At 42.2% G+C, this 24,857-nt stretch overlaps 1 long non-coding RNA gene across 6 annotated transcripts in view; it reads left to right on the top strand.

Annotated features, from left to right (window-relative positions):
• Positions 1 to 24,857, top strand: part of LOC133749211 (uncharacterized) — a 131,025-nt gene that overhangs the window by 69,104 nt on the left and 37,064 nt on the right. For 5 of the 6 annotated variants that reach the window (XR_009864578.1, XR_009864576.1, XR_009864577.1 and 2 more), the window contains exons 3-4: positions 5,899 to 5,988; positions 19,877 to 20,012. This is a non-coding gene — a long non-coding RNA (uncharacterized LOC133749211). The remainder of the gene's footprint in view (positions 1 to 5,898; positions 5,989 to 19,876; positions 20,013 to 24,857) is intronic. The other variant, XR_009864579.1, reaches the window with a different exon arrangement.

Below are 24,857 nucleotides of genomic sequence, written 5' to 3'. Positions count from 1 at the left end.
TGTAAGATGTTTTAACAAAACTTTCTTAGTGGGTTGGATACGAGGATACAATGATTTTATACATATATGCACACATATTTGCACCTATCCACATACATATAATTACATACACACACACACACATATATATTATGTCTGGTCTAGGATAAAATAAACAATGAATGATAGTAATTATTTTTAGTAATCAAAATGAATGTTTAGAGATTCAAGTCAGCATACACAACAGAAATGCATTAACAACCTAAAACCTACACTACAAAATAAGCTCTTACAACATATTCCATTCTTTTTTCTCTCAAAATCAGTGCCAAGTAAAAAATTAAAAGTCAGTGTTTTTTTTATTCCTTTCATTTCCATGTCTCTGCTAAAAGTTCTCCCATGGATAAACAGTGAGGTTAGACGAGAAGAACAGAGGTTCAGATTAGATAATTAAGAGGCGAATAATAGAACTAACCTGAAATGAATATAGACTTTTAAAATAATATCACAAATTGAGATCACACCATCAGATAACAATATCATTGATATTTGCATGGATTTTTTATTTTTATGTGAAAGGCAGAGCTACAGAGAGGCAGAGAGAGAGAGAGATCTTCCATATGCTGGTTCACTCCCCAAATTGCCATAACAGCTGGACCTGGGCCTATCTGAAGCCAGAAGCCAGGAGATTGTTCCGCGTCTCCCACACAGGTTCAAGGGCCCAAGGACTTGGGCCATCCTCTACTGCTTTCCCAGGCCATAGCAGAGAGCTGGATCAGAGGTAGAGCAGGCAGGTCTTGAACCAAAGCCCATATGGGATGCCAGCACTGTTGGCGGCAGCTTTACCTGCTACACCACAGTGCCAGCCCAAACAATATCATTTATTAAGATATTTGATTTCCTCGAAATTTTGAAATTGAGCCCCTGCAGTGTGCCTAGAATGCAAATGCTGTGTACCATCAGATCTTGGTTTCCCATGGTCTCCCAGCCTCCATCCCTTAGTTGCAAGTTCCCCTTGCCCTGCTCTCAGTGAAATTAACTCCCTAAATGGAGTGAGCGCTGCAACCAGCCTTACACGGTCCCTAACCACCTGATTCACAAGGTCGTTTATTTCCCCTATAGGTAACATCCTGATGTTTGGTCTTGTCCTGAGGGGTTTCTTCACCAGGAACTCCAGGCCCTGAACAGAAAATAACTACTACCTGCATGTAGCCCTCAGACTGACTGGGGCCCACCTAGCCATCATCAAAATTCCCCAAGGAACACAGTATAACCAGTAATCAAAGATCAACCAACCAGGGACCTGGACACACACTGAACACACACCTTTCAACCCCAGCTCTAGTCTATAAGAACCTTGACCCCTAACTCCTCAAGGAGCCCAGCAGTTATGTGATAATATCCAGCTCCTTGCTCTACAACCATGCAATAAACACCTACTTTCTTTCATCACTCTGCTTTCAGAAACTATCTTGGTGAGCATCACGTGAGCAGACCCAGTTTAGGGGGAGAGTCTATAGCAATTCCTCCAACCAGTTTTGGGGGTGTTCTAAAACAGTTTGAGAAAAAGGAAGTAGACCTTGTCATTGATGATTTGATTTGATTTTTAGAGATTTATTTATTTGAAAAGCAGAGTTACAGAGAGGCAGAGGGAGACACAGAGAGAGAGAAAGAGAAAGAGGTCTTCCATCCTCTGGTTCATTCCCCAGATAGCCGCAACAGCCAGAACTGCACTGATTGCCAGGAGCCAGGAAATTCTTCCAGGTCTCCCATGCAGGTGCAGGGGCCCAAGGACTTGGGCCATCTTCTGTTGCCTTCCCTGGCTATAGCAGAGAGCTGGATTGGAAGTGGAGCAGCCCGATCTTGAACTGGCGCCCATGGGATGCTGGCACCACAGGTGGCGGTTTTACCTGCTACACCACAGCGCTGGCCCCTGTCATTGATTTTACAGAGGAGAAAGCCAAGGCTCAATGAGACTGTGTGATTTGTCCAAAGTAAACAGGCAACTTAATACCGAACATGTTAAAACAGGGCAAGATAACAACAGGGAAGGAACTGAGATATTTTTTGCAATAAACCTTTTATTTAACTGAAATTTTTCGATGTAAAAGTGTGTAAGTCTTAAGTGTTCAGCTAGTAGACTTTTATCAAGTGAACACATTTAATGTCTGTCCTACCTCGATAAAGAAATCGAATACCACTATCCCTAGAAGAAGTAGAATACTGCCATCAACAGAAGTCCTCTAGAGATCCAACCTTCAAGGTTTTGCTGGGAGCCAGTCACATAGGAACCCTCTACTTCGCACATACCAAAGTTCAGACTCCCAGAAGGAAAACAGGTGTCCAGCATAAGCCACCTTGTCCACGTAAGTAGTCTAGGCACAGTGGGCCACTCTGGTCAGTCCTGGAAGTGGAGGGAATCCTCCTAAGATTCATATTCCCAGACAGCAGCACACCAGCTCAATAGATGGCTCTCAAAGTAAGAGTCTAGTTCAGGAAAATATTAAGCAATATTGGTTAACAAATTTGAATAATTGTTGATCTTTTGCTAATTGCAGGAACCTCGGAGATTTTTTTTTTTTTTTTGTAAATCTCCAAAATGGCACAAGAAGACAGAGCTTAAGACTTCTTCAAAAAATTGATGGAAAAAATGGAATTAAAATACAAGTTTATTTTAGTGCAAAAACTTTTTGAAATCCAGACATATTTTTTCACAATATGCATTTTCCATTTGAAGACCCTCATACAGTATTTCCCAAATTCTTTGACTAAGAAATATCCTCCTGTCTTTTTTTTTTCAGAGATTAATGTCCTATAAAGAACACGTTGATAAATATTTTTCTAATTTGAGTCCTTTCTTTCTGGCCAGTCCCCTCCCCACCTCAACATTCTACTGTCAAGGTCTAGGGTAGAACAGTCCAAATAACTCTGCCGTGTTACACAGAACACATTAGAGCCACAGTTGTTTCGCCTATTAATTCTCTTACTTCCTTCTAAGCCAATTGTACTCATGACCATAACCCCATAACACACATCAGTGATTCTGAATCACAGATAATGGAAAAGTAAAGGGGTTAAGCATATATTTTCTCTGATAACAAGACAATATTTATTCAGTATCCCACTTTATACGACCCAATTTCTGCTTCTTGGCAGAATTTTGCAAAGCCAATTTAGCTTTGCAAAGGTAACTTAATTGAAACTCATTAGCATGTGACTGGCCATACAGCACAAACAGTGTAGAACAGAAGTAATTAACCACTGTTCCAGGTGAAAACCTACAGTCGGTTCTTTTCTATTTTCTTCATGGCTTACGGGATTGCGACTACTGAGGTGAAGACGGTGTCAAAGAGGTCATAAATAAAACCACTGCTTTGGATAATTAATATATAGTGCTATGGTTTCTTCCAGGCCAAGACTATTAATTTTTGATAAAATGCTATGTATATTCATACAGGAACTCATTTAGAAAAATGGTTTTCATATAAACACCAGAGGAACACCCTATTTTTCTCCCTGAGTTTAATTGAACAATTTTAATACAAAACAAATTAAATAAAATAGGTCCCAAGCTCCTCTGTAAAGCATAGTTCACCAGGTTTAGCTAGATGTATGCTTAATGAAAAACCATAAGTTTATTCCATAGGTGGAAGAACTGAGACAATGGTTGTTTGTCAAATAATTCAGACCGTATATCTAGATTTTTCAGCCTTCGAAGAAGGTATTGGAAAATTAGCTAGTGCAAAATCTCAACCATGAGCAATTAATTCTAACAATTAATATCCTTAAGACTGATAAATTTTCTTTTAATACTAAAAATAGAGAGTATTGCTTTATATCCTTATAATGAGGATAGAAAGGGCTCTCTCATTATGCTTGCTTAGTGAGTTGGGTAGAGAATTTTTTTTCTTTTTAAAATATAGCTATTTTCTTATTTGTTTACTTATTTATTTAATTTGAGAGGCAAAAACACAAAGAGAAAGAGGTAGAAAGCTCCCCTATACTGGATCTCTGACCAGATGCACACACCAGCCAGTGCTGGGCCAGGCTAAAAGCTGGGGCCGGAGCTCAATCCGGGTCTCCTGAAAGGTGGCAGGAATCCAAGCAGAGCCATCCCCTGCTGCTTCCCAGGGCACACATCATGAGGCCGTGGAATCTGGAGTAGAACATGTTCTCAAGTCCATATAAATGGGATACAGTGGTCCCAAGCAGAGCGTCAGCTGCTGTGTCGGATGATCAGATGCCAAGCTGACCTGGTAGTGCCAGGTCTGCCAGCATCTCCCTGCCAGAAGGTGTGGAGGACTCAGTGGGTGGCTCTCTCTACCCAGAGGAAAAACATCTCAGACTGCCAAGGAAAGCCAGCTTGAGGATCAGTAATAAATTCTTATGCCTTGGGAGAAGTCCAGCAAATCAATGGAGCTGTGAATGAAAAGAATGAAAATAAACCACTGGAATGCTGGTACTGTGTGGATGCCTGTTTACTTAACGTTGCTTCCTAGGAAGCTGTACTCATTCTGGCCACTAAGGGTGTTAAAAGCTATCATTCACGTCATCATCTGATAAGAAAAATAGTATTTTAAGGCCAAAAAAATTGCAACACTCTGTTCAGCAAAGATCTGGGACATCTCCTGGAAGGTGAACCTCTGGAGGAGAGTGTGGCCAAGGAGGCGACACCGCTCCTCACGCACTGTGTGCAGATCTTATGGAAACTTCACATAGCTCTGTGGTCTGTGCTTGACACACCAGGGAACCAGGAGGAAGGAGCAGTGCTTTGGAATAGAGATGTTGTTGGAATTAACCAGCAGTTAAGGGGCCTTCAGACTTTATAGTTTCACTGACTTGTAGTATTTAAAAAAAAAAAAAAGAAGTCTCTAATGGGGCAAGCAGTTTTTAAGTAAAGATGTTAAAAAATACTATCATTTATAATTGCCATTTCACACGGGAAGGAAAAGGCATTTAATGGAAAGACCTCATGCCCAAATAAAATATCATAGTTTAATATAAGAAGAAAAATAAGATATTTGTGAAAAATGCACTCTATGGTTTTATTGCTTTTGTGGCTAGTGTGGTAAGAACTTTATCAAGGTCCAGGACTAATCAGTGGCTGATGGCAGAATTAGAGAGAGAGGGGGAGTGACAGAGAGAAAGATCTCCCATTTGATGAGCCACTCCCCAAGTGGGTGTAACACCAGGCATGAGCTAGGATCTTCTTCCAGATCTCCCATTTGGGTGCAGAGGCCCCAGCACTTTTGCCATCCTCTGCTGCTTTCCCAGGCAGTCAGCACCCATATGGAATGCTGGCATCACAGGCAGCTGCTTTACCTGCTACACCACAATGCTGGCCCCTGAGTGATATTATTTACTGTTGTTGCTTTGGCTTAGTGAGTGACTTTGTGTTGGAGGAAGACTTGGGAATCTTTGAGTTTGAAAAGGTAACCTCACTTACTACTTCAGCTGCTGGCTGAGGAAATGCAGCTGAATTTAAGGCTGATGAAATTTCATTTGCTGTTCTGAACATACTCAGTGATGTCACTTTGTCTCTTGAAACCCAAACCAAATGGAAAAAGTGGAAGAGGAAACACTAGGTGTCAGAGGATTGGCTTATACAAGTACAGTTCCTTTAAGGATGGTCCGTGAACTCAGCCTATCACAATCAGCTGCCGGTTTTTTACAGGGAAGATCACAGAGCCCCACCCCAGATCTGCTTAATCAAAACCATTGGGAGCAAGGCCTAGGAATTGACTTTCTATCATGCTCTAAATAACACCAGATTTTAAGAACAATTTTTTTTGTTTATTTTGTTTTTAAAGATTTATTTTATTTATTTGAAAGGTAGAATACAGACAGTGAGAGAGAGAAACCTTCCAGGTCATGGTTGTTGGAGAGGGCTTTTATCATTTTGTTCTACTCCCAATCCAGGTCCACATTCCCAGACCAAAAGGGATGATTTTTCTATCCTGCTGTCTGCTCGGCCAGTAGAGGAGCACTATAGGCAAGAACTAACTGGTGGTAAGTTCTTCAATGGAAACATTCAAATGGCAGCAGACTGCTTTCTTGTTTTATACATGACTGTAGTTTTATGTGTTTTTTTTTTTTAAAGATTTGTTTATTTATTTGAAAGGCAGAATTACAAGAGGCAGAGGAAGCAGAGAAAGAGAAAGGTCTTCTGCCCAGGGGGTTACTTCCCAGATGGCCACAAAAGCCAGGGCTGAAGCCAGGAGTCAGGAGCTCTGTCTGGGGCTCCCACATGAGTGCAGGGACCCAAGCACTTGGGCCATCTTCCACTGCTTTCCCAGGCGCATTAGCAGGGAGCTGGATCAGAAGGTGGAGCAGCCAGGACTTGAACCCGTGTGCATAAGGGATGCCGGCACAGCAGGTGGCAGCTTGACCCACGATGCCACAGTGCCGGCCCCAAGAACAACTTTTTCCGACGATCACAGAGGAACAAGATTGGATTCCATTCTTGGAGCCAGGTTAGGGATTTTTCTCTGGGATTTGAAGGCTTGGTAGGACTGGTGGGTAAAAAGGAAAAGAAAGGAACATTCTAGTCAGAAACAACTGGGCACACAGAGGCAGGAGAACAAATTACAGTTAATGAATAACAAGAAAACCAGTTTTGTTTGTGACAAAATATAGCATAGGAGAGTAGCAAAGAGAAAAACAAGAAAGCACCCAATAGTTGGGTTGTGAGAGGTCACCCTTTTGGAAAACATCCTTTCCCATAACAAGAAGATATAGGTCCTCTGGACACAGGCGGTCTTAAGCAGGCAGAGAACTCCACAGGTTCAAAAACAGGGAAGGGTTGGGGTGGGAGGGAGGAGTTTTTCTTTAGAGCAGCCCCGACTTTATTTTCAATTATCTGTTTACTTTTCAATATTCAACTTTGATCCCAAGATTTAGGAACAAGCTCTGACGATCTGTGGTGTTCACAGAATTGATAGATGAGTCTTGCTGATGTGTCTGCCTTCTAGCATCCTCTGATAAAGCAGAGCTAAGCAGCACTTGGCTGGATGCAGATAAAGCCCACAAAGACTGCGATGGAGTTGCCCTCCCTCTTTGTAATTAACTTTTAGGTCCAGAGTGCCTTTAAAGGACCCAAATAAAACAGGCAGGCAGTGAAAGCTTGATCATCAATCCCATTTAATAACGCCAACAGAGAGTAGATCTCGCCACTCTATTTATTATTATACTTAGGTTTCAACGTGCGGGCCTATCAGAATCTAAATTTTTCTGCTTTTCCATTCTTAAACTGCTACTTCCTGAAGGTCAAACCTTCCATTGACTGGTCAGTGGGAGGCCTGTCCACCATGAGAGCAACCAGAGCTGGGTCACAGCTGCCAGTGGCTGTGTGACCCCACAGTGGAAGGACCCTACAGCCACTCTCTTACGGTTTAGATTGCTCAGCCGCTTCTTGCATTAGTTTCAGTTTGTTCCAGTGATGGTTATCAGCTCTCATGGACACCTGTTCATGGCACACAATATTAGACCAGTCTGAGACAAATTGTTCATGCCTAAACAGGCTGTGGACTGAGCATGAAAGAACAAGTTTGGCTTATGTGGTGGCATGGAACTCCACCTTCTATACAAGTAGTCACCAGTTAGCGACTCTCAGGCTCCTTTGGAAAGGAGTCGCTATTACCGACTTCTCCACTACAAGGCACTAGATATTCAGCTCGGGCAACCCAGTATATAAAAACAATGTACTGTGTGCTTAAAAGATGAGATGATTCACTCAAATGATGCACACTTCATTTTGGAAACTTGACCATGAATGTGAACTCCCATCTGTTGTAGTGAAGTGACACCTGTCTCATATGAACCATAAATAGCTTTCCAGGAAATGACTTGAAGCTCAACTTTTGCAGAATCAAATTCAAATGCATCGGCAAAATATATAAACTCTCCAAGATGAACAATCTGTGTGAAGTTCAACCAGTAGGCCACAAAGAACACAAATTGAATATCCAAGCCTGAACGCAAAAGTGGTTGGTTTCAGAGCTCCCAAGCTTTATCACTAAGCAGAAAAGGGGATTAAGCAAGGCACATGTAGGTGGAGTGTCTGGGCCTTTAAAGGGCTGCCAGGGGCTGGCGCCATGGCTCACTAGGCTAATCATCCACCTGCGGTGCCAGCACTCTGGGTTCTAGTTCCAGTTGGGGTGCCAGTTCTGTCCTGGTTGCTCCTCTTCCAGTCCAGCTCTCTGCTGTGGCCCAGGAAGGCAGTGGAGGATGGCCCAGGTACTTGGGTCCCTGCACCTGCCTGGCTCCTGGCTTCGGATTGGTGCAGCACCGGTTCTGGCAGCCATTTGGGATTCCCCCATTTTCACCCTCATTGGAGGGCAGTGTGTGTTTACAGGGAGGTGACCAAGGCCTCCTGAAACGAGTGGTTTCTTCCCTGATTCTATTTTTTCTTGCCGAGAAACACCCTCACCAGGCAGGCATGTCTGCTCCTTTTTCTAGACAGCAGGAAGTTTGCATGACACAAAGGAAAGTTTATGATATTTAAAGTTTGGCAGATGAAAAATAATAATTTTAAAGTGAGGGGCACTGGGCACAGCATTTACAATGCTGGTCACTGGACAAATCCCATAGCAGAGTTCCTGGGTTCAAGCTTTGGTGCTGCTTCTGATTCAGCTTCCTGCCAATTTGTACCCTGGCAGGCAGCAGATGGTGACTCAAGTTTGCGTCCCTGCCACCCATGTAGGAGTCCCAGGTTGAGTTCCCGGCTCCAGGCTTTTGTCTGGCACAGTTCCAGATGTTTGGGGGCATTTGGGAAATGATCCAATGGGTGGGAGAACTCTGCCTCTCTTAGCTTCCAAATAAACAAAAATAAATAATAAAGGCTAGCAGATGGATATGAGTTGTGTGGCTGTGAGAACTATCAGCTCTGTTTACTTCAGTTTTCTTCTCTGTGAGACCAGGAAATATCTTACGTAGTGTTTGGCATAGAGCAGGTGTTCCAGTGATGGTTATCAATACTAAGGAAGTTATATTGATGATATTATACACCATTATTATGTACATGTAAGAGAGCATTTAATAAAGTTCACAAAAATGGAATTACAACATGAGTTTATTTTGATGCAAAAAATTGAAATCCTATGAGTTTTTTTTTTTCATGATATGCATTTTCCAAGAACTTTTCAAAGTGTCTTTGTATATACTAGCACAGAGAGAAACCTTTTAGAACATCTGGGAAGCTTCTGAGAGTCACAACCCCTCCCCCCATCCTACGCCCTGGGGATCTGTAAAATAAGATATCTTGGGCTGTCTGTGGGACAGATGGAGACTTGAGTTTGCTCTTGACCCTAAAGCTATCCTAGGAATCAGGGTTGGGCCAGAAGAGACGCTGACCACTTAATGAATATTGTTCCACCATCAGGAAATTTCACTGGCTGTGGCCTAGAAAGCTAGATCCCCACAGAAAAACTGAAATACTTCCTAGAATATGAAGAATATTCTGCTTGTCCCCGCAATGACAGTAATGATAGGTGTATTGTATACTATATATGTATAATTTAGATACACATATACATTACTGTATTCTCAGTGTTTGTAATTTCTCTGCCAAAATATCTTTAAGTTACCTTAGCAATGGAAAGATCACAGAAATGTGGGATTGGGTATTTGGACAGTGGGGTTGTAGTTGGAGGCACGCTGATGAACCTGCTCTTAGGGCAGGGAGTGTGGGAAAAGAGGTTTGTAGTATTTGTCCATTTCTGGGATGTGAATATTCCAACTGTGACTCATTTCCAGCTCTCAACCTGACATCCTTTTCAACATTTGTTGAAAATTAAATAGCTTTCTTTATGGCAGAACTTCTTAGAGACTTTAGTAACTTCTTAATATCATAAATGCATAAAAGAAAGCTATAGTATTTGGCCTTTCCTAAGCATTTTTCATGATGCAGATGTTAACAATAATTAGAATTCTGTTAGGTGAAATTCCTATTAAAAAGAAAGAGAAAGAATTCTCCAAAAGTTACCATCCTCTCCCCACTCCAGTATCCAAACACCGTTTCTCCCTTTTGAACCTAAGGCATCCGACTGTTGTTGAATGCTTACTAAGTACTTACTGTGAATTTTGGATATACCAGGGTCTCTAATTTAAATCTAACATTATCCTGAAAAAAACAGAATTATTATCTGCTATCCAATTTCCAGGTTAGAAATGTAAGCCTGACCAGATTACTTAGCCAGAGTTACAGTTTGTTTGAAGTGAAAGAAGTAACTGATACTGCCAATCGAGCAGTGCCTTTCCCAAGAGCCTGTTCAGAAACAAAAATGACATCTAAGCTTCCTGGATGTGCCTGATACAATCGATCTTGTAGGTGAAGAGCGATTTTAGCAACAGCGACACCTTGTGGCTGCATCCGCCTTGCCTGAATAGCCAGAAAAACTGAACGGGATCCCTTCCTAGGGAATCACCCGGGGAGAGCAGGGGGACTTTGCAGAGAGCTCAGAGAATTCTGCCGCAGCATCCTCTGGTCATTTCAGAAACAGCCCGAGATGAAAGATTCAGAGCTGTCTTTCTTCTCTCTTTTCTCCCAGCTCTTTTTTTTTTTTTTTTTTGATTCCTATGATAAACTCAGAAGCAAATAAGTTTGCTGCTCCACCCACCTCCAAAACAAAACTGCACTTTAAATGCACGGGAAACGCTTTGATGTTAAGAAAGACGCGAATGGACCTTAATTTCCATGTGACTTTCAGATTCTAGGAGGCCTCTGCACATCCTTTTCATGTGTTTTCAGAGAGATTTCAGATGCTGTTTTATGAGATAGAAAAACAGACACATTTTTCTAAAGCAGTCACAGAGCCTCCAGGTTCTTAGAAGATAACAGGATGTTGTCAAGTCATTTGAAGGGACATATGGAAGATACAAGCGAGAATAGAAAAGACAAAACTGGACAACACAGTGAAGAAATTCAAAGTAAAAAAGAGATTATTTTAAACTAGCCTTTTATTATAAAACCAAAGTCCTACCTGGGTCATCAGACTTCACAAGGAGCCAAAACATGATTAAACACACAGTTGGGATTCTACAGTGAAGAGTTGAAGATCCAGGCAAATTTGTTGCAAATTTTTCTGGGGCTAAGGTGAGGGGGAAAGAAAGATTTAAAATTTTTGGAGGTACCATGACTCGGGAGGCAAAATAAAGAAGTGAAAAATGAGTGTTTGTGATTTTCGTTTATGTTGTGCTGCAACCATATCAACTCTCTGAACTTGTATTATGCCAGCCACAGAGAAGAGATTAACATCTAGAATGAGGCAGAGAGTCATCCTGAAGAGCTGCCCTAAAGCAATTTGCTGTCAAAAACTCAGGCTAGCCTGGTGGCCCAGTCATTGCACCTGTGCCTTATGCCTTATCCTTTTAGTCTGCCATGGGATGAGGATGGTGATGGGAGCTCTGAGAATAGGAAAAGGCAAATAAGACTTAAAGGAGATTGAGAAGGTTAGAAATGAAATAATGGGGAGAGGAGGGGAAAAGGCAAACAGGCAAGAGTTTGTGAGTAGCATCAGAGTAAAGAGGCCAACAAAATTAATTTCACCAGGTAAAGTCTTACTTTAAATTACCTGTAGAGAAATCTGGCCTCAAAATTCCCAGGGTGTTAGTAGAGGGTGGAGAGAACAGTGAGCACAGGAAGTCCAACAGGAGTTGTGTATTTCTGAGCCGGTACATTCTTTATCCATCTGGAATGTTCTCCCAACCCCCACCCCGATTCAAACTCCTCCTTGGCTCTCTAGCAGCACCACACAGGAGAGTATGATTTCAGATTCACAAGCATGAGATGTCCCTGTTAAATAATGGCTGAGCATACACTGCAAACAGTGGCAGAGGACCCACAGGTGCCGAGCAGCAGGGGCTCACAATCGCCACCCACAGCTGGAGCTCACTCAGACCTCCCCAGGTCCTCGCCCATACCCCATCATTGTCACCACTCTTCTTGGGCTTACTGTTGTTAACTATAAACAAACACTTTGTTCCCTGGATGAGACCCAAGCTCCTCAAGGGCACGGCCTATGTTCTGATCTTTTCCCTGCCTCTGTATTCTCCCACAGCTGCTGAACACAGTGGATACTCCTGCATGGCTATATAGCTGACCAAGAGGATTAAATCTTATAGCTGTTGCTTCCTTTTGCAAAGTGCTATGTTCCAGCCTGTTTAGGTAGAGATGGACGTTTTCTGACTGGCTTCTGGATAGAGAAAGCCAAGGTTCTGCCTCAGAAGAGGGTCACTGCAGAAAGTGTCATCGGTGGGTGACAGCATCAAGTTGGTTAGGAGGTACAACAGATGAGAAGTGGAGCCCACCATGCCATGGCGGGAGGGTGCTGCCTGCCTTTGAGGCTGACCTGAATGGGTCTTTATACTTCTCCCCAGGCCCACCCCTCGTGCCCCAGCCCTGGGCTGCTCTTCCTGGTGGAGGCACACCTGCCGCTGTCCCAGGTACTGAAAGCTATCCTCTACAGCGTCATTAGTTCATATCAAACCTGCAGGACAGGCAATACATGATAACTTAATTAACACATTCTTAGATAAGACAGCCTTAGTTTAAAATGGCAAAAAGGGAAAAAAAAGTCTTCATAATTCATCCTCAGGCAATGAATCTCCTTCTAACAAAGCTACCGCGGTACGTGTCAGGAGCTGCTACTGCACAGTTCCTAACCAGCAGGGCAGCTGGGAAGTGCAGGGCTGGGGGCAGAGAGGCAGGCAGAGCTGCCAGTCAGGAGGGCCCTGCCACCCCTTCCCAGCCAGCACCTGCCCCTGATACTTCTCTGACCCCAACTCCAGAGCCAATCTCCTTTCTCTTTTCTCTCATCAGAAAATACACAAACCAATAAAGAGAATTTTGTTATTTTTAAAAATAAGCAATTAAGAGACTGGAAGTGAAAGGACAGAGGCCTGGGCCAGCGCCGTGGCTCACTTGGTTAATCTTCCGCCTGCGGCGCCAGCATCCCATATGGGTGCCGGGTTCTAGTCCCGGCTGCTCCTCTTCCAGTCCAGCTCTCTGCTGTGGCCTGGGAGGGCAGTGGAGGATGGCCCAAGTGCTTGGGCCTCTGCACCCTCATGGGAGACCAGGAGAAGCACCTGGCTCCTGGCTTCGGATCAGCGCAGCACCAGCCGTAGCGGCCATTTGGGGAGTGAACCAATTGAAGGAAGACCTTTCTCTCTCTCTCACTGTCTATAACTCTACCTGTTAAAAAAAAAAAAAAGGACAGAGGCCACAAAAGAGCCTGAACTCCCTGCATACCTGTGTTCTACTCCCCAGGGCTGTGCAGGTCAATATCAGCCAGTCCCTGCAGGAAAGGCTATGCCCTTGAGGAGGGTGACCTTGTGTGAAGTGGTCTAGAAGCCATGTACTGCATATCTCCAACTGCATGAAGAACTCGGAGCCAGATTTCTGCTGGCATTGGCTTGTCCAGCTGTTTCCTCTATGACTAACTGGTTACTATTAAAAGTCTGTAGGGGGAAAATGGAAATAAAGGGTAAGTTTTTTTTGTGGTGCAAAGCATCTTGAAATCCATATTTTTTCAGAATATGCATTTCTATGGATTTAAATCCCTTGTGGTTGCTCCTCTCCCCATTCCAGCATTCTCAAAGGCATTGTCTGCAGCTCACAGAACACCTGCACCATATTAATTGGTATTGAGTGGTATTTTCAGGGTGTAGTTATATATTTTCCCTTTCTTATCAGATGTCCACTAAGACTTTCCATGTCTCTTGTTCATGTTCTTGCTTAGAAGTTATACCAGAAATTATAGAGGTATACTCTAGAAAAATAATATCCTAAAGAATAATGTAAAAAAAAAAAACTCCCCCAAACATTGCCCCACAAATTACTGTTACTAATATTTCTATAATCACATTTGAAGACATCCATTCTGTAGATTCTCACTCTTCCTTCCTCTCTTTTTCTCTCTGAATGTATCAAAATGGACATATCCATCCTATCAAATTACTGATTCATAAGGTATTCAAAAATCATAGTGGTTAAGATGTTGGTTGGGGTACCTGCAGCCCATATTGAAGAATGCCTGGATTCAACTCCCAGCTTTGCTTCCAATTCCAGTTTTCTGTTAATGGACACTCTGAGAAGCAGCATGTTACAACCCAAGTACTCCAGTCCCCTGCCACCCATGTGGGAGAGTCAGACTGAGTTCCAGGCTCCTGGCTTCAGCCTGGACCAGTCCTGGCTATTGTGACTATTTGTGAAATGAACCGTGGATGCAACGTCTATCTCTGCTTCTCTACTTTTTAAACAAATAAATAAATACTCCTCAAGTAAGACAGTGGGATATAGTATCGAGCAAAAGCAAAGTTTAAGACACTGTTACTTCTAACTAGGTTTATGGAGAAGTCACAGCTCAACAAGCACCATTTAGGAATTCCTTGTCCTTTTTAATTCACCTTCCCACTGCTCTTTTTATAATAATGAACAAGTTGTCAAAAAACAAAACTACTATGACTGGGCAAAATGACAGGTGCATAAAGTACAGAGTATCTCGACATTCATCAAAACTCCTCCCTCATGAATGGGAAGCACAATCCATTTTCCTTCTCAGCAAGTATGTGGCAAAAGGAGTTCTTTCTCAAATATTCATTTTAAGATAAGGAGCAGTGAGACAGAGATCTATAATCGTCTGATTTGGCAAGGTTTCTTTGAAGGTTACTTTGGTGGAACTGCCTGTTTTAAAGTTATGACAGCCTTTTATCAGAGCACAATGAATGTAAATGACAAGTAGTCATTGGCAGAGAAAAATCAGCAGTCACAGGAGAAGGAAAACCTATACAGAGACAACCTGGAAGAGCAGGCTAGGTAGCAAGAGGAAATTACTCTTTCATGATCTCTCATTGGGACTGTAGCAGGTTGGGGTCTGGATCTGTTCAGCCCTCCTTCCTCCTCATCAGAGTTCTCATATTATCAGGAAGGAGGGTAATAGGACCAGACTTCTGCGGACAGCATTCCTATGCTTTGGTTTATTCCTGTGTATATATATTTTATCTGTTTATGTTCATTTCATTTAATGGCAGGTACACACATAGAGGAGAGGGAGAAAGAGAGAGAGGGAGAGAGGGAGAGACGGAGGGAGAGACTCTTCTATTCACTGGTTTTCCCTCCAAATTCCCACAATAGCTAAGGCTGGGCCAAGCCAAAACCAGGAACCTAGGACTCCATGCAGGACCCAATTACTTGATTATTCACTGTTGCCTCCCACGTGCGCATCGGTACAAAGCTGGATCAAAAGCAGAGGAGCTCAGATTCTTACCAGGCGCTATAATATGGAATGCAGGTATCCCAAGTGGTGACTTAACCACTATGCCACACACTGCCCTAAGTTCATAGGTTTTACTAACAGCACAGATAGATATTTATTTAGACTAGAGAATCAGGGGGGCTGGTGCTGTGGCTCAGTGGGTTAACGCCCTAGCCTGAAGTGCTGGCATCCCATATGGGCGCCGGTTCGAGACCCGGCTGCTTCACTTCCAATCCAGCTCTCTGCTGTGGCCTGGGATAGCAGTAGAAGGGGGTCCAAATGCTTGGGCCCCTGCACCCATGTGGGAGACCTGGAAGAAGCTCCTGGCTCCTGGCTCCTGGCTCTGATCAGCTCAACTCTGGCCATTGCAGCCATCTGGGGAGTGAACCAGCAGACGGAAGACATCTCTCTCTCTGTCTGCCCCTCCTCTCTGTGTAACTCTGTCTTTCAAATAAATAAATAAATAAATCTAAATAAAAAGAATCTTAGGGAGGGGATATAGGAATCAAATTATAGAAGCAGGTTTTGTGATGTTAGCCTAAGCTTGAATCTAGACTTCCACATTTTACTTATATTACCTTCTTTTGTCTTTATAGCTCACCTATAGGATCAGAACCTACTTTTATCACCATTATGTAGATAAGACCAGTCCAGTCAATTTAACAAGTTCACTCCAGTTTATGGGGTGTTCTGGGCTCCTGGTTTTAGCCTGGCTTCGCTCAGGCTGCTGTGGGCATTTTGGGGGCAAACCAGCAGATCAAAGATTGCTCTTTACCTCTGCCTCTCTCTGTCTCTCAGATAAAGTGAAAAGTATTTTTAAAAAATTTTAAATGGAAACAGAAAAAGCTTTGGGGGAAAGGGAACAAGGAAAAAAGCAATATTTCAATTAATGACCCTTCTACATATACATCACCAGCAATTATCTTTAACTCTAGAGTAGCCAAATGGAAAAAAAAAGTCTTCTATGAAGTGTAGTATAAGAATCACTTGTGAATGTAATGATTTATCTGCCTTTATGACTCACGGGCCTGCTCACCTACCCATGAACTGCTTGTATGTACTCTGAAGCTATGCTCAGCCTCTGTCACTCTTCCCTCAACAGCAGGTGCATTTGTCACCAAGAGCAGTTGCTGAGCAGTCAAGGCCTGGAACAAATGCCTCTTCCTCCAGGAAGCCCTTTGTGATTTTTTACAGCATCCTGTACAGTCTCAGGGAATCACCTCTTTCTCCCCCGCGCCATATTTGCATTGCTGTTGAGCTTGTAACCCTTCTGCACCTCAGGCACGTTTTTTCAATGTCTGCTTCCACAGATTCATAAAGTAGCTTGAAAACAAGGTACAGACAATGATTTTTTTTTCCTGAAAAAAAAAAAAAAAAGAGTCCATTTCAATTGAATGCAGGAATGATGTAGGAGAGAGACTGTGTTGAAGTGGGAGTCTCATCATTTTCTTTACACTGAAAAGGAGAAAATGGAAAAAGTTTTTTGCATTTTGTTTGTTCTTCTTTGTCTTTGTTTGTTCTTTGTCTTTACCATTTTGTTTCTTGGTCTAAGGCAATGATTCTTAATCCTGGTTGCATAACTTGCATAATTTTCTGAAAATAATTTTAATGAGAAATAGCTTAACTATAATTAAGCAATCCACTTAATTTTCTGAAAGTAGCAGAGCTCAGGGCCTACCCTGAGGTGGGGGTCCAAGCACTGGTGTTTCAAACAATTTCCCAGGTGATGCCAATGCACAGCTGAGGTCCAGCGTTATCAGTGTAAAAAGGAATCCATTTTCCTGCAATTTCTAAAGCTTCATTAAGGTTTTTCATTTTCCTGTCTCCTCAGTTTCCTAATTTATTTATTATCTTAGTTTTTTGCTGTGTGTGTTTGTGGGAACCTCCTCAAATTCTTTTGAGAACAGAGAGAATTCAAATAATCAAATCACTAAAATGAACAGGCAATCTCCGTTCAGAGCATCTCAGAGTCCGAAGATGTTTCCATCAGTCTTATGGAAAATATTATGAAATTCCCCAAGTGAATTTTATTTCATTATAAAACCTAAGAAGTTTTAAGAGTAAGTTTTATAGGAAAAGTCATTCCATCCTCTTCCCATAGCCATGCCCCAAGTATTTATTTTAGCTAAAGGAAGCAACAAAATAGGCAATGAAAAGATACGCATATTTAAAAAACTCAAAAAGTCAGGTGTCTTACAATACTGGCTTCAGTTTCCTAACTTTCTTTCAGCCTTAAATTCTGAGTGCTTATTAATTCATTGACTGAATTCTTTAAGGAAAAGGGACAATCTGCATCAGGACTGGCACAATTCTTTCAGGTTTCTGAAATTGTTAGATTGAACCAAACAAAAAGGAATTGTATCAGTTAGCTTATATATTTCACCAGAACTCTCTGTAATGTAGCCAGGTCCCTTGTTCAAAATTAAATATTACAATGATCTGCTATAATTTTATCCTTTTTTGAGAGGCAGAATTACACAGTGAGAGAGAGACAGAGAGAAAGGTCTTCCTTTTTCCGTCGGTTCACCCCACAACTGGCTGCTACGACCGGCATGTTGCGGTCAGTGCACTGCGCCGATCCAAAGCCAGGAGTCAGGTGCTTCCTCCAGGTCTCCCAAGCGGGTGCAGGGCCCAAGCACCTGGGCCATCCTCCACTGCACTCCCTGGCCACAGCAGAGAGCTGGACTGGAAGAGGAGCAACTAGGACAGAACCGGCGCCCCAACCGGGACTAGAACCAGGGGTGCCAGCACTGCAGGCGGAGGATTAGCCTAGTGAGCTGCGGCGCCAGCCAATAATTTTATCTTAATTACATGTGATCAGTTGTATTAAGCAATTAGGGCACTATGAAATCATTCTCATTTATGTGGAAAGACTCCATAAAATCTTCCGTTAATTGTCAGATTTAACTCCATCGTACCAAATTTCACTACAATTATTGAATCAGGTCAAACATGAATTTTAAAATTTGAAAACAATAGTAAGTATAAAAGACTACAATCCTGACGTACATGGCAAAAGCAAAAACTGGGCTCACTGAAACTTGAAAGGGCACAAATATTGCCCTTACTCATTTCTGCAGAGGATCTTCAAAGCGTTCATTTAAAATACATATTAGGAGTAAACTGCATGGTTTCAATTTTATTGCAACAAAATAAATTTATCTTTTAATTCTTTTCTGTGAACTTTTTGAAATACCCACATATATTCAAAGTCAGTCTCTACTTAGAACTAGGGTTTTTTTTTTTTTTTAAGATTTATTTATTTATTTGAAAGTCAGAGTTACACAGAGAGCAAAGGAGAGGCAGAAAGAGAGAGAAAGGTCTTTCATCTGCTGGTTCACTCTCCAATTGGTCTCAACAGCCGGAGCTGGGCCGATCTGAAGCCAAGAGCCAGTAGATTCTTCCTGGTCTCCCATGCGGGTGCAGGGGCCCAGCTTCCACTGCTTTCCCAAGCCACAGCAGAGAGCTGGATCGGAAGTGGAACAGCTGGGACTCGAACCAGCACCCAGATGGAATGCCGGCACTGGAGGCGGAGGCCTTACCTGCTACACCACAGCCCCGGCCCCATCTATACTTAGATTTCACAAAACTTTTAGTATCTGGTATTTTGGGTTTTAGGGGGAATGATTATCACTCTAAAACCTACCAAAAAGTAAATATTTTGAAAATAGCAAATAAGGTATGTTTTTCAGAACAGAGAGAGAGAGAGAAAAGAGAAAGGGAGAGAGAGAGAGAGAGAGAGAGAGAGAGAGAAACGGAAGCGCTTTCCCACCAGATAGCTCTTAAGGATGTAAGAACTGACTTGGTCATATTTCAGAAATGCTCTCCGATTATGAGGTAAATTATGGGTAAAGCTGTTGCAATGCCTTTGTGTTATGGTCTTTTCATTTATAAGATAGCAATGAGGGCATCTTCAACTTTGCTCCAGCTGATATGGAAGTTATGAGATATAAATTCTATCCTTTTTGGTGAAAAGAGATGGAAGACTTACTTATCTGTAGTTATCAATCTTTGAAAATATCTAAGTCATAAACATTAGGAATCGACAGAGGTTTTAAAAATCTTATTAAAACTTCCCTAAAGTATGCATCAGTATTTCTATGTATGTAAGACATTATTTTTTAAATTGCAGTAGTAAATTCAGAGATGAATTCATTTTTCCTCATGTGGTCTGTCTCTAACCTCTGGGATGCAACACATTTCTGTTTTCCAGAATTGCTTTTTTCCCCCCTTAATTGGCCTCTCTGGATAATTCCACAGGATAAAAAAGAAAATAGTCTCTGGGATTAGTGACATTGCACAGGTGCGAAATGTACCATTGAAAAGCTAGTTAAATCTCAGAGGTGGACGCTCCAACTATAAATTAAATGAGAAACACACAGCCTCATCAGTGCCCATATGTTGGTCAACTGGGGCTGCTCTTACCCGTGCAATCTTTATAAATGTAACAAGCCTGTTTCAATGCTAGCCACAGCATGAGCTTGATTTCTGTTTTGCATTGTAATAGATTATACAGTTTCAATTTTCAATGGACATGCCCTAACATATTGGGTCTCTCAGGAGACACAGCAGCAGCATTGACGAGGAGGGGCAGAGGGCTAAGTAATGCTAGGCAATATTTAAAATGCTTTTTTCTTGACAACCAGCAAACTGTGATTACCAAATAAGATGATTCACCACTTCCTGCTGTCAGAAATAATGGCACCTCTCATTATGGATGCTGGTTGCGGAATCACCATCTGAATGTCTACTCTCTGAAAGATGTGTCTTCACATACTGATGGTAAGAAAAACGTGAACTTGTTATATATGAAAAATATCATATGCCTTTGCTTTTTACGTTGAGAAATGGGGTAAGGGAGAATGTCGTACCAAGGAAACAAACCCCAAGGCTGCACCACAGCAGGGCGTGATGATACCTGCTGGTGTTCTAGCCCCTTCGCCAGAGGGCTCTGCAAGCTGAATAAGCTAGAATCTAGGGTGAGCAACCATTCTCAGTTGTTCTGAGTCTCAGATCCTCGAGTACTAAGATTAAGAAATTCAGGAAGTCAATGCCAGTTGGTTAACATTCTGATAACTTTTCACTTACCATCAGTATACAACTGATCTGAAATAGTGTAAAAATCATATATGAACTACCCCAACAACTGACAACTCTCCTAAGGCACTCTTGTAATGTAATTTAAGACAAGAAGTGAAGATACATTTTTCAAGATTCCCTTATCATTACATTTTGTCAAAGAATGTCCTGACCATTTTCTAAATATTTGCTCAGAGTTTGGCCGCCACCTTGCCTGAGATGACTGGGAGGTCCAGACAATATAATCCATAGCAGATTATTGAGTTGGGTTTGACGAATCTCAGCCTGGATGAAATTGTCCATGTTACTCTCTTGGAGGCTTTTAAGACTAGGGATCACGGACTTGAAAATTGTGCTATATCTGATGAGATATTCCAATATGGTTTTCCTTAGAAGACCATGAGGCATGGTCATTCGGTAAAAAACAGGACTTCCCATGGTCAGTCACCACGGAAAATGGCAGCTTCAGGACAGAAAATAAAATGAGAGAAAAGGTGAAATCTGAAGCGTAGAAATGTCCAACACTTTCCTGGAGGGAAGACAGCACTTCCCTAATGAAGAAGAGGGAGACTGAGAACTGGGCAGGCAGGCACGTAGGAGCTACCCTATGCGAGGATGTGTTCTGAGTGACGCCACATTTAGCACTGGCCCAGGAAGTTCATCTTCTGTAACCCCCAGAATCTTTAGTGAAACTTTCTAAAACATGCATAGGTTGGGGGCCGGTGCTGTGCCGTAATGGGTAAAGCCACCACCTGCAGTGCTGGCATCCCATGTGGGTGCTGGTTCGAGAACCGGCTGCTCCACTTCTGATCCAGCTCTCTGCTATGGCCTGGGAAAGCAGTGGAAGATAGCCCAAAGACTTGGGCCCCATGTGGGAGACCCGGAGGAAGCTCCTGGCTCCTGGATTCCGATCGGCACAGCTCCGGCTGTTGCAGCCATCTGGGGAGTAAACCAGTGGATGGAAGACCTCTCTCTCTCTCTTCTCTTTCTCTCCCTCCCTTTCTCTCTCTCTCTCTCTCTCTCTCTCTCTCTCTCTCTCTCTCTGCCTCTCCTTCTCTCTCTGTGTAACTCTGCATAGGTTGATCTCAGGAGCACTCTGAACAGTTAAGGGAAGGAACTGGTGTAATTCCCATACCCAGGATGAAGGATGAAAGGTTGGAGAAGTATTTCTCAACTTTTTGTTTTTGTTTTCTCATTATCAATCTTCTAAGCAGCTTTATTGGACATTTTTCCGTAATTACCTCCACACAAGTAATTTTAATGTCACAAATAGATCCTCTATCTGATTATATTCTATGTGGATTTCTGTGCTTTGCATATATAGAGTAGGATATTTTTACCTCCCAGTAATCAGTTTTCACCCTCCTCATTCTGACATCACCCTTGTTGAGAAAGCAGTGGTGAGAGTGATGGGATAATAGCTTTAGAGACATTGCATTCTCAGAATATCAGATCAGGAGATGACCTGCAATGGATCAAGTAGCAGATCCCTGGGGAGAGTACAAAACAGAAGACTGATGAGACCCATGAAGATAGGCTCCATTTGTGGAGAACATAAACATTCCTGGATAGGGACAGGTGTCGAGCACAATGGGTTAAGACTCTGGGACACCTGCATCCGGTTTGATGCTGGTTACTTCACCTCCCACTCAAATTCCTGCTAATACATTCTAGGAAGCACTGGATGATGGTGCAAGAGCTTGGGCCCCTTCCACTCACGTGAGAGAACTGTATAGAGTTGAAGGCTCCTGGTTTTGTACTGGTCCAGCCTTGATTGTTGTGGGCATTTGGGGAGTGAACCAGAGAATGGAAATCTCTTTGTCTCTCTCTCCCACCTCTTTACCTTTCTCTGCCTTTCAAGTAGATATTAATAAATAAACATTGAAAAATTCTCTGGTAAAAGTTGGTTAGAGACTGGATTCCCTATAGTTGAACATGACAGGGATGTCATCATAATATACCTATTAAAGGGAATATGATTACATTTTACAGCTACAGGCTGGTAACATATAAGGAACATTTGGTTTCCAAATGTAAATAGAACATATATTTGATAAAAATGATTCATAAGACAGAGCTTAATGGTCTCAGTGAAGATGGAATATCATATACACTCACTGTACTGACAGAGAACCATGGATGATGAAATGAAAACAGAACATGAAGATCAAGTGGTTAGTGTATCTTTGAAAAGGTAAAAGTCAAAATCATTGGTCAATAGTCACCCTTCAGAGAGTTGGTGTCACGGTAAAGGAGAATCAGAGACAATAATGAAATCATCTAAATTCTACTTCTGAGATTTATGTTTTACAAACTCTCTTTATTTCCAGCCTTTTGCACTGGAGACTTGGTTAAACCTGTTTGGTAGGCAATGGTATGCCACCCGGTGGGAAATGGGATTTGCTCAGACCTGAGTCCTTTCCAGCTGTACTTCCCTGGGTCTCTGGGTTTTCAACTGCTTACCATTAATTCTCTAATCTGTAAAGCAAATGGTGAGTAGCTGATCTCTGATACACTCTTCTGCTAGCATCATTTGAAATTACAACATTACATACTTTATTTCCTCACTCAAACAGCTAATACAGTGAGCACACACAGTCTGCCTCAATGTACTCATTAAGCACCTCCCACTTTACAGTCTGCAAAGTTCTAAACCGGGCTGGATTTAGCATACGCCATTCAACATGATCTCCTTTTCCTAGTCACAAATATCAATAACATATTGTATACAAACTCAGAGTATACTTTAAAAATAAGTGACCCCGGAAGACACAATTCAGTGACTTCGATTTATACCAAGATGTAAACACCTGATTCTTTCTTGAGAATATGTCTTGGCGAAGTGCAAGGGCAGGGAGACCAGGAGGCTCTGATCAGCAGGCCAGGAGCAGGGCATGTTGGTAAGAGAACAAACCTGGGAAGCCTGGGCACATTGGTGCTGCTGGTGCCCTTGACGTGATACACTTGGGTATACCCTACGCACCACAAAAGACAAGTATGCCTGAATCTTGTTGGCTTGGGTTTTGTTTCATTAAATATATTTACTTAAAGATAAGCTCAAACACTTAACCACTATTTTACTATGGAAAAAACAAAAACAAAACAAACAAACAAAAAAACTGGCAGGAACTGTTTTCAGTTCTTTGAAGTTTGGAGTGACACGAACTTTGGAAAAGTGGATTATGTTCAAACTGATCAAGTTTTTTAAAATTTTTTTTCAAGATTTATCTATCTATTTGAAAGTCAGAATGACAGAGAGAGAGAGAGAGAGAGAGAGAGAGAGAGGTCTTCCATGCACTGGCTCACCCTACAGATGGCCACAACAGCTGGAGCTGGGCAGTTCAAAGCCAAGAGCCAAGAACTTGTTCCAGGTCTCCCACATGGGTGCCACAGTGCTGGCCCCTAAGTATTTTTTTTAAAGATGTATTTATTTATTGAAAGACAGCTACAGAGAGAAAAGGAGAGAGAGAGAGAGAGAGCGAGCTTCCATTTGCTGGTTCATTCCCCAAATTACCACAATGGGCAGACCCAAGCCAGGAGCTGGGAATGTCATTATGGTCTCCCATATGTGTGGCAGGGGCCCAATTACTGGGGTCATTGTCTGCTACTTTCCCAGGCACATTAGTAGAGAGCTGTATTGGAAGTGGAGCAGCTGGGACATGAACTGTGGGATGCTGGTGTCACAGGTGATGGCTTAACCCACTGTACCACAACACCAGCCCCATTGATCAAGTTTTTGATACAATATTCTTTTACGCATTTTATCACATCAAGTTTTTTCTGTTCTCATATAATACTAGTGAAAACTGTGCACATAGAGGAAAGAAAGCTGCTTTGAAACCAACAATACCAAATAACTAGAGAAATTGTTTTTGACTTGGAGTGTTATTACTGCTAAATATACCACTGGCCTGATTTGTCAACAATAAGTGCAGCAATAAAGAAACAGAAAGAGAGATTAACTACTACCAAGCCTTTGCTTAACTCCAGCAGATGTAACTGTGAGGAACATAATTCTACTTTATTCTTCTCCATGAAATGAATCCCACACATCACCATAACAGCCTGTCTTCGGTAGGAACCCCCACTGTGCACTGAGACCTCCAGCCACACAGAACCATTTGCTGGTCCTCCGTCCGTGCCTCGTGTTCAGGCAGCACATCTCTCACCACCTCCCATTGCCATGAGTCACTTAACTCTGTTACCCTTGTGGACTGCGAGCTCCCCAAGGGTAGGCACCGTAATTATTCAACTCAGTCTTACCAGCACCTGGCACAGCATCTGCATAATATATGTGCTCAATTAGTGTTAATTGAATGAATGTGAACTGTTTTTATTTTCAAAGGCCCTTTATTTACATAAAACAGCATGGTTATAATGATCAGAAGAATCTTAAATGTAACCTAGCAATATGTCTCTGTGTTTTAGAAACTTAAAAAGTGAAATGAATTTCTTAGCCAATTATATATTTCCAAATCATATAAGCAAAAAATGTTCTTAAATTACTCCAAGTTTGTCATCTTTTTTTACGTGAATTGTAGCAAAATG

This window comes from Lepus europaeus, chromosome 20 (assembly GCF_033115175.1).
Source record: "Lepus europaeus isolate LE1 chromosome 20, mLepTim1.pri, whole genome shotgun sequence".
Classification (NCBI taxonomy): Eukaryota; Metazoa; Chordata; class Mammalia; order Lagomorpha; family Leporidae; genus Lepus; species Lepus europaeus.
The sequence above is the reverse complement of the archived record's forward strand: the minus strand, read 5'-3'. Positions and strand labels throughout refer to the sequence as shown.